This window comes from Herpailurus yagouaroundi, unplaced genomic scaffold (genome assembly GCF_014898765.1).
Source record: "Herpailurus yagouaroundi ecotype Mexico unplaced genomic scaffold, PumYag 185, whole genome shotgun sequence".
In the NCBI taxonomy this organism is placed as follows: Eukaryota; Metazoa; Chordata; class Mammalia; order Carnivora; family Felidae; genus Herpailurus; species Herpailurus yagouaroundi.
This window is the reverse complement of record NW_024412416.1, coordinates 2,171,581-2,183,658: the sequence shown is the minus strand read 5'-3', so window position 1 is coordinate 2,183,658 and position 12,078 is coordinate 2,171,581. Positions and strand designations below refer to the sequence as shown.

Sequence of the window (12,078 nt, the reverse complement as noted above, 5' to 3'; positions counted from 1 at the left end):
CCCGTCTCCGTGTAACTTAATGAAGTTGTAATGAGTCGGTTATTTGGTAAGAACTTACCCCAGTGCGGCTGCGCCCCCCCCACCCCCCGCCCCCCCGCCTCCGGGGGGCGGCTCTCGTCGAATATGCTGCGTCTCTGCACGTTATGGGCGTAACAATACGCTATGTACATCCTGTTTGTGAAACTGCTTTTTAAATGAGCCAGGAGGGGCGCCTGGGTCAGTTGAGCGTCCGACTTCGGCTCAGGTCATGGTCTCGCGGTCCGTGAGTTCGAGCCCCGCGTCGGGCTCTGGGCTGACGGCTCAGAGCCTGGAGCCTGTTTCAGATTCTGTGTCTCCCTCTCTCTGACCCTCCCGTTCCTGCTCTGTCTCTCCCTGTCTCAAAAATAAATAAATAAAACGTTAAAAAAAAAAAATTAAATGAGTCAGGAGAAGACCTGGGCCACGGACACAACTGGGTGATGATGGACGCAATCCTTGTCGCTGGTGCTCCCTGCTATCGCGCGTGGGTATAAAAGAGCGGACCTACCTCAGCCGACTCCATCTTGTCCCGTGTCCTCCACCTTGAGTGACTATGTCCCCGACTGGGCCCCTTTCCGAGAAAATCGCAGAAATCTCAGACCACGCCTCCTCCCCTTGAGTAACCTCCCGCTCACCGGATCAAACTTCCCAATCAAAACACGCCCGGCGACCTGCGTCACAGGACTCCGGCCCTTCCCCAGCCAATCAGCTGAGGCCACGACCCTTCCCCAGCCAATCGGCCAAGGCCACAACCCTTCCCCAGCCAATCGGCGGAGGCCACAGCCATTACCTCACCAACTGCCCCTAGACCCCTATAAAACCTTTGTGCGTTTGAAACTCGCTCTCTCTCCCGGCATCTCACCACTGCGCCGGTGCAGGTAGGGGACTGAGCTCGAGCTAGCTCGAATAAAGGCTCTTTTGCTTTTGCATGGGACTCGGCTCCCTGGTGGTCTTTGGGGATCGCGAATTCTGGGCATAACAGGTACAGGTCGCTGCCTGGCGTTGCTACTGCGACCTGATCATCCGCTGTGTTTCTTGTAAGGCGGGTCTGGCCACACGTTCTCTCAGCTTCTGCTCACCTCCTTAGGTTGCCCTCTGTGCTGTAAGGGAGCTGACCGGATGTGCGATCCATGGGAACGCTTTTGTCTTTCATTCACCGCCTGCTGACCTCCACTGTTTCCAACGGGAAGTCAGCCGTCAGTCTTCAGGCTGTCCCTGTGCCATCGCTAAGGTTGGTGTGCGGGCTCCTCTGCTTTCCAGATGCTCTCTGCGTCTTTGGCTTTCGTCACTGATTGAGGTCTGGGGGGGCGGATCTCCGGGCATTCGTCCCTCTTGGAACGCACTGAGCTGCCTGAGTGTGTAGACTGGTTTCTTTTTGAATCAGATGTGGGATTTGCCATTATTTCTTTGAATTTCTGTCTCCTCCTTTTTACCTCTCCTCTTCTCCTGGGACTCCCATTACGCAATGTGGGTGCACTTCGTGAAGTCCTACATTTCTCTACGGCCACATTCATTGTTCTTCCTTCTTTTTCCTCTCTGGCCCTCAGATTGCATCATTTTCTATTGCTTGATCTCCAAGTCTGCTTACGTTCTCTTTTTCTTTTTTTTTAATTTATTTTTGAGAAAGAGAGTGTGTGAGTGGGTGAGGGACAGAAAGAAAGGGAGAAGACACAGAACCCAAAGCAGCGGAGCAGGCTCCAGGCTCTGAGCTGTCAGCACTGAGTCCAACACGGGGCTCGAACTCGTGAACCATGGGATCATGACCTGAGCTGAAGTCAGACACTCAAGCGACTAAGCCACCCAGGTGCCCCTCTGCTTACTTTTTCTTACGCCAGCTCAAATCTGCTGTTCCACCTGTCCAGTGAATTCATTTCGGTCACAATGTTTTTCAGTTCCAGAATTTCTGCCTGGTTCGTTCTTTTATCATTTCTTTATGAGTGTTATGGATTTGATGAGATATTGATGTCATACCTTCCTTAAATTCTATAATATGGTTTCCCTTAGTACTTTGAACATATTTTTTTTTAACGTTTATTTACTTCTGAGAGAGAGAGTGTGTGTATGAGCGAGTGCAAGTGGGGGAGGGGCAGAGAGAGAGGGAGACACAGAATCCCAAGCAGGCTCCAGGCTCTGAGCTGTTGGCATAGAGCCTGACACGGGGCTCAAACTCACAAACCGTGAGATCATGAGCTGAAGTCGGACGCTTAACCGACTGAGTCACCCAGGTGCCCCTAAACATATTCTTAATCACTTTGGAGAGTTTCCCTGATAAGTCCAACATCTGGGCCCTCTCAAAGCCTGTCTTTTCCCCCCAAATATGACTCACATTTTCCTCTGTGTTGGCAGGTTTCATAATCTTTTGTTGGAAGCTAGACATTTTCGGCAATGTGCGATAGCAATTCTGTGCATGACCCTCCACACTTGGTGCCTATTGTTTGGCGACCTTGGTTGGACTGGCTCATTGAGACCTGTCTCCCCTCCCCCTAGCAGTGTGCAACCCTCTGATGTCACCATTCAGGGGTACCATTCAGGAGGGCACTGACTCCCCCCCCCCCCCAATGATTCTTAATATGATAAACAAAGTACCATAACAGGGCATCTCACAACTTACAACAGATGGATTTAAAGGTCAGATAATAATAACAAAATGCTAAGGAGCCTGGGTGGCTCAGTCAGGAAAACGTCTGACTTCAGCTCAGGTCATGCTCTCGCAGTTCATGAGTTCGAGCTCCGTGCTGGGCTCTGTGCTGACAGCTCGGCTTTGGATTCTGTGTCTCCCTCTCCCTCTGCCCCTCCCCCACACTTGCACTCTGTCTTCCTCTCTCTCAAAAATAAACATTTAAAAAATAATAACAAAATGCTAAACAAACATGCAAGTTTTTTTCTTACTTTTCCAAATGTTTACTTTCATTTTTGAAACATTAGAAAATGCTTATTTTCTACATAATTATTTAACGTTTTTCATTCGTAACCCTCCAAAACCCTCAAAGCTAAGGTTAAAACAGAGATACACTCATGCCTTTCTGGCCACTATAAAATTGGCTCAGTTCTTATTTAGCCATAAATATCTCCTTGAAATCAGGCCATCACTCCTTCCCCTTTCCAGTTACTATGATTTTGACGTAGACCAGGTATATACCAGAAAACATATCTGCTATTTCTTTTCATGCTTTGGTGAGACCCTTGGAAAAATTTAATTGGAACCTTTTGTTACTTACTTGTGAAACATCTGGCGGGAAAAGAAAAGCCAAAGAAATACTTGGACGCAATCATGTTTAGAAAAGAGAAGTGGGACAAAGTTCAGCTATTAGGAAAGAGAACTGAGTTATAGTCTTAGGAGCCAGTAAGTACTGGGATCCCAAGGATAAGCTTTCGAGTCATCCCTGGATGACAAATATCAGAAGTCATCAAGGCATAGTAAAGAAAATCACGGGGTTGATGCACCTTTCACTCTGCTCGTGTGAGCATTTCTGTCTCGGAGCCTCGGTTCTTTCACCAATAAAAACAGGTTAAGGCTTACCTCCCCGATAACTCTCCAGGAAGCATTTCCCAGATCCTCTGCAGTGTGTTAATAGATCAGAGTGGGGAAGAGCTCTGTTGTCAGTATGTTTAGGAAATGCGGGTCAGAGGGGTATCCTCATAATAGCCTGCCTTGGAACCTCAGACATCATGGTGTCATAAACCCACAAAGATGTGATGACACACAGTATTGCCCCAGCTGAATTCAACGTGGAAGACTTTTTAAAATATTTTTAACGTGTATTTATTTTTGAGAGACAGCATGAGCAGGGGGAGGGGCAGAGAGAGAGGGAGACACAGAATCTGAAGCAGGCTCCAGGCTCCGAGCTGTCAGCACAGAGCCCAATGCAGGGCTCGAACCCACAAACTGTGAGATCATGACCTGAGCAGAAGTGGGACGCTCAATCGACTGAGCCCCCCAGGTGCCCCTGCAAACATGGAAGCCTTTTAAAAGAATCAGCTGGTAAGACCAATACTTTAAGACAGACTCAGAGATTTTGTGAGGCTCAAATGGCATAATAATATGAAAAACAGGTAGGATTTGGCCATGCTCTTGAAAGAACCAAGGAAAGGTTGGGATGGGGGGAGAATGAGGGGAGGGGGGAGGGGAGGGGGGTGGGGGTGGGGGCTGGGGAGGCAGCAGGATGAAGCCAGCACAGAAACAGGGACTCAGGGAACATCTAAAGGACCAGAGAGGACCATGAGGCAATGAAGGTGGACAGAGGGAGATGGTGAGGGGCCCCCGGCACCACCATGGGGGACAGGGATTTTCTTGCGTAAGTGGCAGAGAGCCACCGCAAGGTCCTGAAGTCAAAGCCACCACCGGCAGAGGCCAGGCACACCTCAGAGACATGTAGAGTCCCTTCCAGAACACTGCAATAAAGCGAATGTTGCAATAAAGTGAGTCACAAGAATTTTTTGGTTTCCCAGGGCATATAAAAGTCACATTCACACCACACTGTGGCCTATCAATCACGCAACAGCATGGTGTCTAAGAAAAACAACACGCCGACCTTAATTTAAAAATACTTTATTGCTAAAAAATGCTAACCATCATCTGAGCTTTCAGTGAGTCACAATTACTGAGCACAGACCACCATAACCAATATAAGAATGATGTCAAGAGAACGTTGGAAATAGGGCGAGAGTTACCAAAATGAAACACAGAGACACAAAGCGAGCAGACACCGCTGGAAAATGCAGCCCTTGGACTTGCCTGACACAGCGTGGCCACAAAGCTTCAGTTCGTAAGAAATGCGAGATCTGCGCGGTGCGGGAGAGTGAGGTGTGCCCGTCGAGCTGGTGGGGGGTTTGCTGGGGCCACAGGCTGTTGCACGGACTTGGGGCCAACAGGCCGGGCAGCGGGCAGGAGGCCCAGCCGGGAAACAGCGTCGTGATGAGCGCATGTAAGTGTGGTGGCGGCAGCGAGAACAGAGGCAGAACCGAACGAGGAAAGAGCCCACGTGGCTATCGTCACCTCTCGGAAAATGCGCGTTGGGGAATCCGTTCAGTTCATCCGACCCAGATGCGTCGCGTGCCGAGCTCCGTGCTCAGCATTTGGGACACGGGGATAACGGAGACGCTCCTGCTAATGTGGCTATTGAGTCAGAGGAGACGACTCTGACCAAGTGCACACGTGTGAGGCATGCTGCCGAAGGCCCGGTGAGAGCAGACTCCTCGAAGGGGTACCGGCAGGTGTTTTCCCGCTGAACAACATCCTTCCGTGAGCTAGGCAGGGCGACTGCGCAATCACTTTCTGATGCCTCGTCTTATCAGGCATCTCCAGTCCTGTCCCAAGAGCGTAAGGTAGTGTCTGACCAGAAAGAGGTCTTCTGGTCTTTTTGTCTCCATCTGCTTTCCTCCTGGGTGCGCCAGACCCCTGCGGAAAAGACCCCCCACCAGCGCCCCTCTAACTCTCCCCAGCCGGACGTGAGCACAGAGCCCGGCATTTGGCACAGGGAAGGATCCGAGGGACTCCTTCTTCTCGTCTTCTCCTCGTCACCCCTGTGCCAAAGGCCAGTGCCCCTCCATTCAAGCTACCTCTTGGGTGATAGACTTGCGTGTAATCTGAAGTCCGGACAGCAGAAGAAATTTCCTTCCGTGTACGATCCCGGCTTCTGTAGAGGGCGGACCCTGTTGGGAGGAAACCCTTCCGTTCCACGCAGCACGCTGGTGGGGTTGGAAGTACCAAGGTGGACCCAGGGCTGGGTGTGACAGCAGGGGAGGGAAGGAGCCAAGTGGTCCTGCCTAGAAGAACAGGAAGAAAGCAAGTTTCCCAACGGGGTGGAACATTCTGGAAAAGCAGCTCGCGCCAGAGGGAGAAGTCCCCTGAGACCCATGAAGTCTGGGGAAGACTTTGGGCTTCCCAGGGGCATGAAGGGGGACGTCGAGCCACCTGTTCCACATCTCAAAGAGCGGGGATGCCTCTGATATTTAGGTTACAAGAGCATTCCTCTCTTAAAGTCACCAGAAATTTATGTCAAACTTTCTTCCCCTTTTTAAAAAAAAAAAATGTTTATATATTCCTGAGACAGAGACCATGAGCGAGGGAGGGGCAGGGGGGGATGGGGGACAGAGGATCTGAAGTAGGCTCCTCACTGACAGCAGCGAGCCCCATGGGGGCTTAAACTCTTCGCAGCCCTCAGCGCCCCGCCCACGGGACCACTCGCCTGTGCCCCCCTGCCCCTCGGCCTGCCTTCCTCGTCAAAAGAGGGGACCTTTGCAAGCCAAAAGCCAGTCATTCTGGAGGCATTGCAACCATTCCAACACTTTGGGCACAGAAAATGAGCTGGTTCCAGGAAATCCTCCAAGATACCGGGTAAACGCGCCCAGGAGGGAATCAGGACAAATGCACGTTTGCCCAGAACGGCGGCTTTTCCAGTGTCGTTCATCCGATGGGGAAAGACAGGGTGTGTCCTTTCACAAACAAGGAAACAGAAGTGCAGAGAGGTTGTGGGAAATTCCCAAGTTCGCATCAGAGCTGGAACTGAAACCCACCACAGAATGCAGGGAGAGAGGCGGAGGGGAGAACGGAGAGAAGACAGAACGTATGGCCCCAGCGTAAGCTCACGGCGACGACAGGTCCTACACCGCTTCTATTCACACATCATTTCGTTCCGGCTTTGCCCTTACAAGGGCTTGGAAGATAATTCTAGGTTCTGGGGCCAGCTCTGTGATTTCAGACACAGGCTGCGGAGTCAGACATTCTCAGTTCAGGTCCCAGAGCCAACCCCTCACGGGCTGTGTGACTGTCGGGCCGAGTCACGACCTCTCTGTGACTCAGTCTCCCCGCCTGTAGTATGAGGAAATCGTAATGCCCATCTCGCATGGTTCCGGTGATGCATGAGAAGATGCGTGAAACCTGGTAGATACTGCCGCTTACCCTTTTGCAAACACTGCCTTCTGGAGGGGCGCAACCGAGCAGTTTTCTGTTTGCCAGACTTGCAGTTTTCAAGTTCAAGGGAAACTTCATTTGGCTCATGGGAAAACAAAGACCCAGCCAGGGGAAGATAAGTGTCTAAGGTCACAGCTAGTGTTGTCAGAGCAGGCGCCAAGACCCAGAACTCGTCGTTTCTTCCATTAGACTATAAAGGTTCCAACTAAGATGCTGAAAGCTGAAGCGTGTCCTCGATACAAAATTCACAAATAGTAATGGCAGCGACACTGAGTACGAGGGCTCTATGCCCTCGAAGCACGAAGAAAAACTGCAGCACGAAGAAAAAATCCCGCGGGGAGTTCATGCTCTACAAAGGGATCATCGTCCTGGCTCTTGGGGTGATATCTGTGGCTCAGTGGGGAGACCTGAACTTCTCGAAAGCATAAAGCCAGTGCCAGGCTATAGCGTGGCTCGAACCCCAAGACGCTCGGACCCCAAGTCCAGGGCTCCCTGAATCCTCCAACCGTTAGAGCCCCAAGTTACAGGCACGGCCCTCCTTGAGTTCCTGAGGCTCACCTTCAAATACCCACCCAAGGATTACTGGCAACTCCACGCCCCAGTGACTTCAGCCAGGACAGGGATCTTCTGTTTATCAGTATCTGACAAATACCCTGAGAATATCCGGGAAGCCCTTTTATCTGCAGCTGTTGAGACAGGAAACCACGGTAATGATTCCGGAAGGCAGTTTTGCATTATGATATCAAACACCTTAAAATTAAGTGCCTGTATCTCTCAATTCCACTTCAACCATATGAAACCAAGGAGATGTGTCCTTTAATAGAAAAAACAATTTGCAAAAAAACACAACCCAAATATCCAATACTAATGGGTTGTTTCAGTAAATTGTGGAGCATTTATGTTTTGGAAAGTTATGCAGCTATTAAAAATCATGATATAAGAACATTATTGGGGCACCCAGGTGGCTCAGCCGGTTAAGTGACTGAGTTCAGCTCAGGTCATGATCTCGCAATTTGTGAGTTCAAGCCCCGCGTCGGGCTCTATGCTGACAGCTCAGAGCCTGGAGCCTGTTTCAGATTCTGTGTCTCCCTCTCCTCTTCAGGCTCTCTCTCTCTCTCTCTCTCTCTCTCTCAAAAATAAATAAACGTTAAAAAAAATTTTTTTAAAGAATACTATTTAACGATCTGGGGACTTTTCACCATATATTAGACAAAAACAGGATTGCAAAATAGTTTATAATGTAAGACGTCTATTTTGTAAAAATGTGTATCCTAGGGAAAAACCTATATAGTTTATGAATTTGTGTGTGTATCATGTGTGTGTACATTTAGATGTGTAACATGCGTGTGTGTTATATAATATAATATCTAATATTATATGGAATCATATGCGTGTATAATCTATAAGTATATAATCTATATACATTTAGGATCCTGATACATGTAGCTGGTGGGGAGGGGACATCAGGCGTTCTGTATGAGCCTGCATTTTGTTGTAATCATAAACAAAGAAAACACTCTGAGAGCACTGGCCCGGTGCTAGTCCACACCTACCTAAACGGAAGCTCTGATCTGTATCACAGTGGCAGGAATCATAGACAGAATGTTTCAGGGGGGTGGAGACACTAGGACTGATAATGGGAGCCAGTTTTCCGCCCAAATTCCTCCAAGCACCTCACTCAGCAGATGTCGGTGGCTTTAATAGAATCAGGTGGGACAGTTTCATGCACTCCTTGGTCACTGTCATGGGGAAGAAGAGCTTTTGAGGACAAGGTCTCTCCTGACCTTTCTTGGGGGGACTTTGAGTCCATCGTGGGGCAATTGTGCCCTCGTGTGGCTGGTCTTGAGTACAGCTTTCTGTCTGTACCAATGACACCAGGGTGAGAGAGTCTATGGGCTCGGACAGGAGACCTGGTTTACAAATGTTCCCAAAGGGAGATGTTGAGCAGGGCTTCTAGAAATTATAATGCATCTTCCCTCCAAATGACGAACACTGACGTTGAGAGCCAGCCACATGTCAAAAGCCTCATGAGCCATTATCCACTGCAACAGTCTTGTGGTAACACGTTTCCTATTAGATTCCAAGAGTGTCCGAATATTTGAGGTCCCCAGCACAACGCTTTTCCGGCTTTGATGTTTCCTCGACTTGGATGTCCTTACTCAAGATGCACCTTCTCTGTGCAGTATCTACCCATTCATCAAGACTGACCCCAAGGCCACCTCCCCGACAGCATCCCCAGACTGCATTAAGCCAGGTCCCCACCTTGGGCTCTCATGGAACTTTGTATTTTCTCTACAGTCCCAAATGTACGCAAGTTTTCTTAGCAACGAGCGATTTGGACGAATGTGAGCCCCGGGGGGACAGCGGTCTTTGTTTCCGTGGCACGTCCTTAGCACAGTGCCTGACAGAGCAGGTGCTCAGAATACACATTACATCAGTGAGCGGCTTCGTAATATTCTTCCTTTCCAGCTCTCTTGGGACCAGACATGGCCCGGTCCTGTACCGGCATCTTGCCCCAGTCATGGACAGAAATGTTAGTCCCTGAAAATACCCAGCTGCTGAGTAAACACTGAGAGTGTCTGCACGGGGACTCGACAACTTCCCATCTGCTGACAGCCTTTGAACACCTGTCCACTCGGGGCTCACGTGGACGCTTCAGCATTAGGCAAGGCTCAGTTTCCCCACACCGTGGGGGAAGGATGCTATTTTCTTCCTCTCGTACTCAGAGCGCGATCTGAACCCAGGGCGGGCAGAAAACCCTCTCCGGCTTGTCCCAGGCGAACTGCTGTTCTACTTCCGTCCCCAAGCTTCTGGAGTGACGTTCCTACGCGCGGCTGCCTTCTGAGCTCCCCGGGCTCACGCACCCCCTCCACCCGTGCCCGCAAACCGAGGCTCACTCCCTCCCCCTGGGTCTGGGAGCAGAAGGTGACCGGGTTTTGTCTGATAAGCAGATTCCTCTGTTCCCGTAAGATGGGTGGGTGCCTCGGGGCAGGGATCGTGACCCCATCCGGTCTGAAAGCCGCGCAGAGCCCTCGATGGGTGTCGGCCGCTGCCGTCCTGGTCCGACCCCAGGCTTGTGAACCAACGTCACAGCACAGCCTACTGCCAGAGCTGTTCCCTTGACCAGACATTCGTGCAGACGGTGGTTACGGGCCCCACCACGACAGTGCCAGAACAGACCGCCGAAGCACCTGCTCCCCAACCCCAGCCCCCATGCATTTGGCATCCGAGGAAGAATCACTGCGGAACACGCAGAAATCTCCTCTCTCTGCTCAGTGTGGCACTCAAATAAACTATTTGTTTTTTGCTGGGGAAAGAACGCTGTTTTCATAAACACCCATATTCACTTGATAAAACTCTTTCAATGCCTGCCACGCGTCAGATCCAGAAGTCTCCTGTGGCCTTGAAATGGGCTTCCGGTGAGGCTCTGGAAATCCTCGGGAAACTATCCCAGTTGGTGTGTAACAGAAGAACCCCTTGCAGACTCTGACCCCACTCAGCCGTTGCTGGGACCATCCTCCTTGGGGGTCAACAGACGTCAAGATAATAAAAGTCCAAGCCCTTTGGATCACCAACCCTATTGGTAGTTTTTCTCTAAGAATACACAATCATAAAGTCCAAGTACAAGGGTGTATATCACACAGATGCTAAAAAATAGCCCAAAGATAAAATAAAATAATCTAGATGTAAATCCATAGAGATTATAATATAGCTCTCCCAAGAAATATTATCCTGCCCTTTAAAAAAATGGGTGTCTACATGTATTTACATAAAGAGATGGCCAGGTGTACTGGATGGAAAGCCATCCCCCCCCCCCAAAAAAAACACACGTTTACCTGGTTTCTATGAGTGTGACATTGTTTACATATAGGGTCTCTGGAGATGTAATCAAGTTAAAGTGAGGTCATATGGGATTAGGGAGGGTCCTAATCCAATGACTTGTGTCCCTATAAGAAAAGGGAAATTCAGCTACGAACACACAGGGAATATGCCACGCGAGGAGGGAGACAGAGTTCTCCGTGCAGGGACACAGAGGATTGTCAGAAACCTCTAGAAGCTGAGACAGAGGAGTGAAGCATACCTGCCTCCGAGCCTCCAGGACGAACCCGCCCTTTAAGACCTTGACCTCAGACCTGCAGCCTCAGCCGTGTGAGAGCGAACTCCCCTGGTCGTTCCCCGGCTGGCGGTACTTTGTTTCACTGGGATGTGATCCCTGTAAAATGTTATGCAAATTGATACCCATGTATGGAAGCCCAGAAGGATGCCTGGGCAAATGTCTGGCAAATCCATCTTGGTGATAGTCTCTGGGTAGTGGAATCCGGAATGGTTTCTCCTTAGTGTGCCTTTGTTTCATGCCACTTAAATTTTTTGCAACACTTCTTTTTTGAAAACAATAAAGCTGTGTTCGTAAGACAAATATAGAAACTTACCTACTAGCTTGGGCTGCTATCACAAAGTAGCATGGGTCAAGCAACTGAAATTAATTTCTCATAGTTCTTGCGCCTGGGAAGTTCAAGATCAAGATGCAGACAGGTTTGGTTCCTGGTGAGAGCCCTCCTCCCGACTTGGAGACGGCTGTCCCCTTGCTATGTCCTCACGTGGCAGGGAGGGGAACCTCTGGTGTCTCTTCTTCTAAGGACACTAATCCTATGTTGGAGCTCCACCCTCGTGGCCTCGTGCATAGCTAATTATCTCCGCAAGACCCCACCTCCGAGTCCCATCCCACTGGGGTTAGGGCTTCAGCATATGAATTTTGAGGGGACATAGACACTCAGTCTGTGACAACCTATGTGTCCAGCGGTGGGTGGCCGGAAGGCACGAAGATAATCTGGTGATTCTCCGATGCAGGAAAGAAATCCTACAGTTTATTCTATCCATATTCTTCAAGCCACGACAGCCGTCTGCAGAAGACAGAGCAGCAAGGAGTGGGTGAGCTGAAGGGCTCTGCAGGTAAATGGAGCTGGGTTCCAATCCCAGCGCACTGTGAGCGTAAGCCACTTCCGTCTCAAAGCTTCAGCACCCTCCTCTGCAAAATTATGAGATAAACATCAGTCTCCCAAGGATGTCGTAGCGGTCCAGTAAGTCAATACCGAGAAGACTTTGCCGCGGTCATGGGCAGAGAATAAAGTTCCGTGAAGGAACATTTA

The 12,078-nt window shown here is 50.0% G+C and overlaps 1 protein-coding gene and 1 long non-coding RNA gene across 4 annotated transcripts in view; one reads left to right on the top strand and one right to left on the bottom strand.

Annotated features, from left to right (window-relative positions):
* CFAP161 (cilia and flagella associated protein 161) overlaps window positions 1-786 on the bottom strand; it is a 14,210-nt gene extending 13,424 nt beyond the window's left edge. For all 3 annotated transcript variants that reach the window (XM_040493478.1, XM_040493480.1, XM_040493479.1), the window contains exon 1: window positions 527-786. The gene's annotated coding sequence lies outside the window, so the exon portion shown is untranslated. The remainder of the gene's footprint in view (window positions 1-526) is intronic.
* Window positions 787-855: 69 nt separating this feature from the next.
* LOC121042293 (uncharacterized) lies at window positions 856-12,078 on the top strand. The gene is made up of 3 exons (XR_005796087.1): window positions 856-896; window positions 1,106-1,249; window positions 9,401-12,078. It is a non-coding gene; the product is annotated as an uncharacterized LOC121042293 (long non-coding RNA).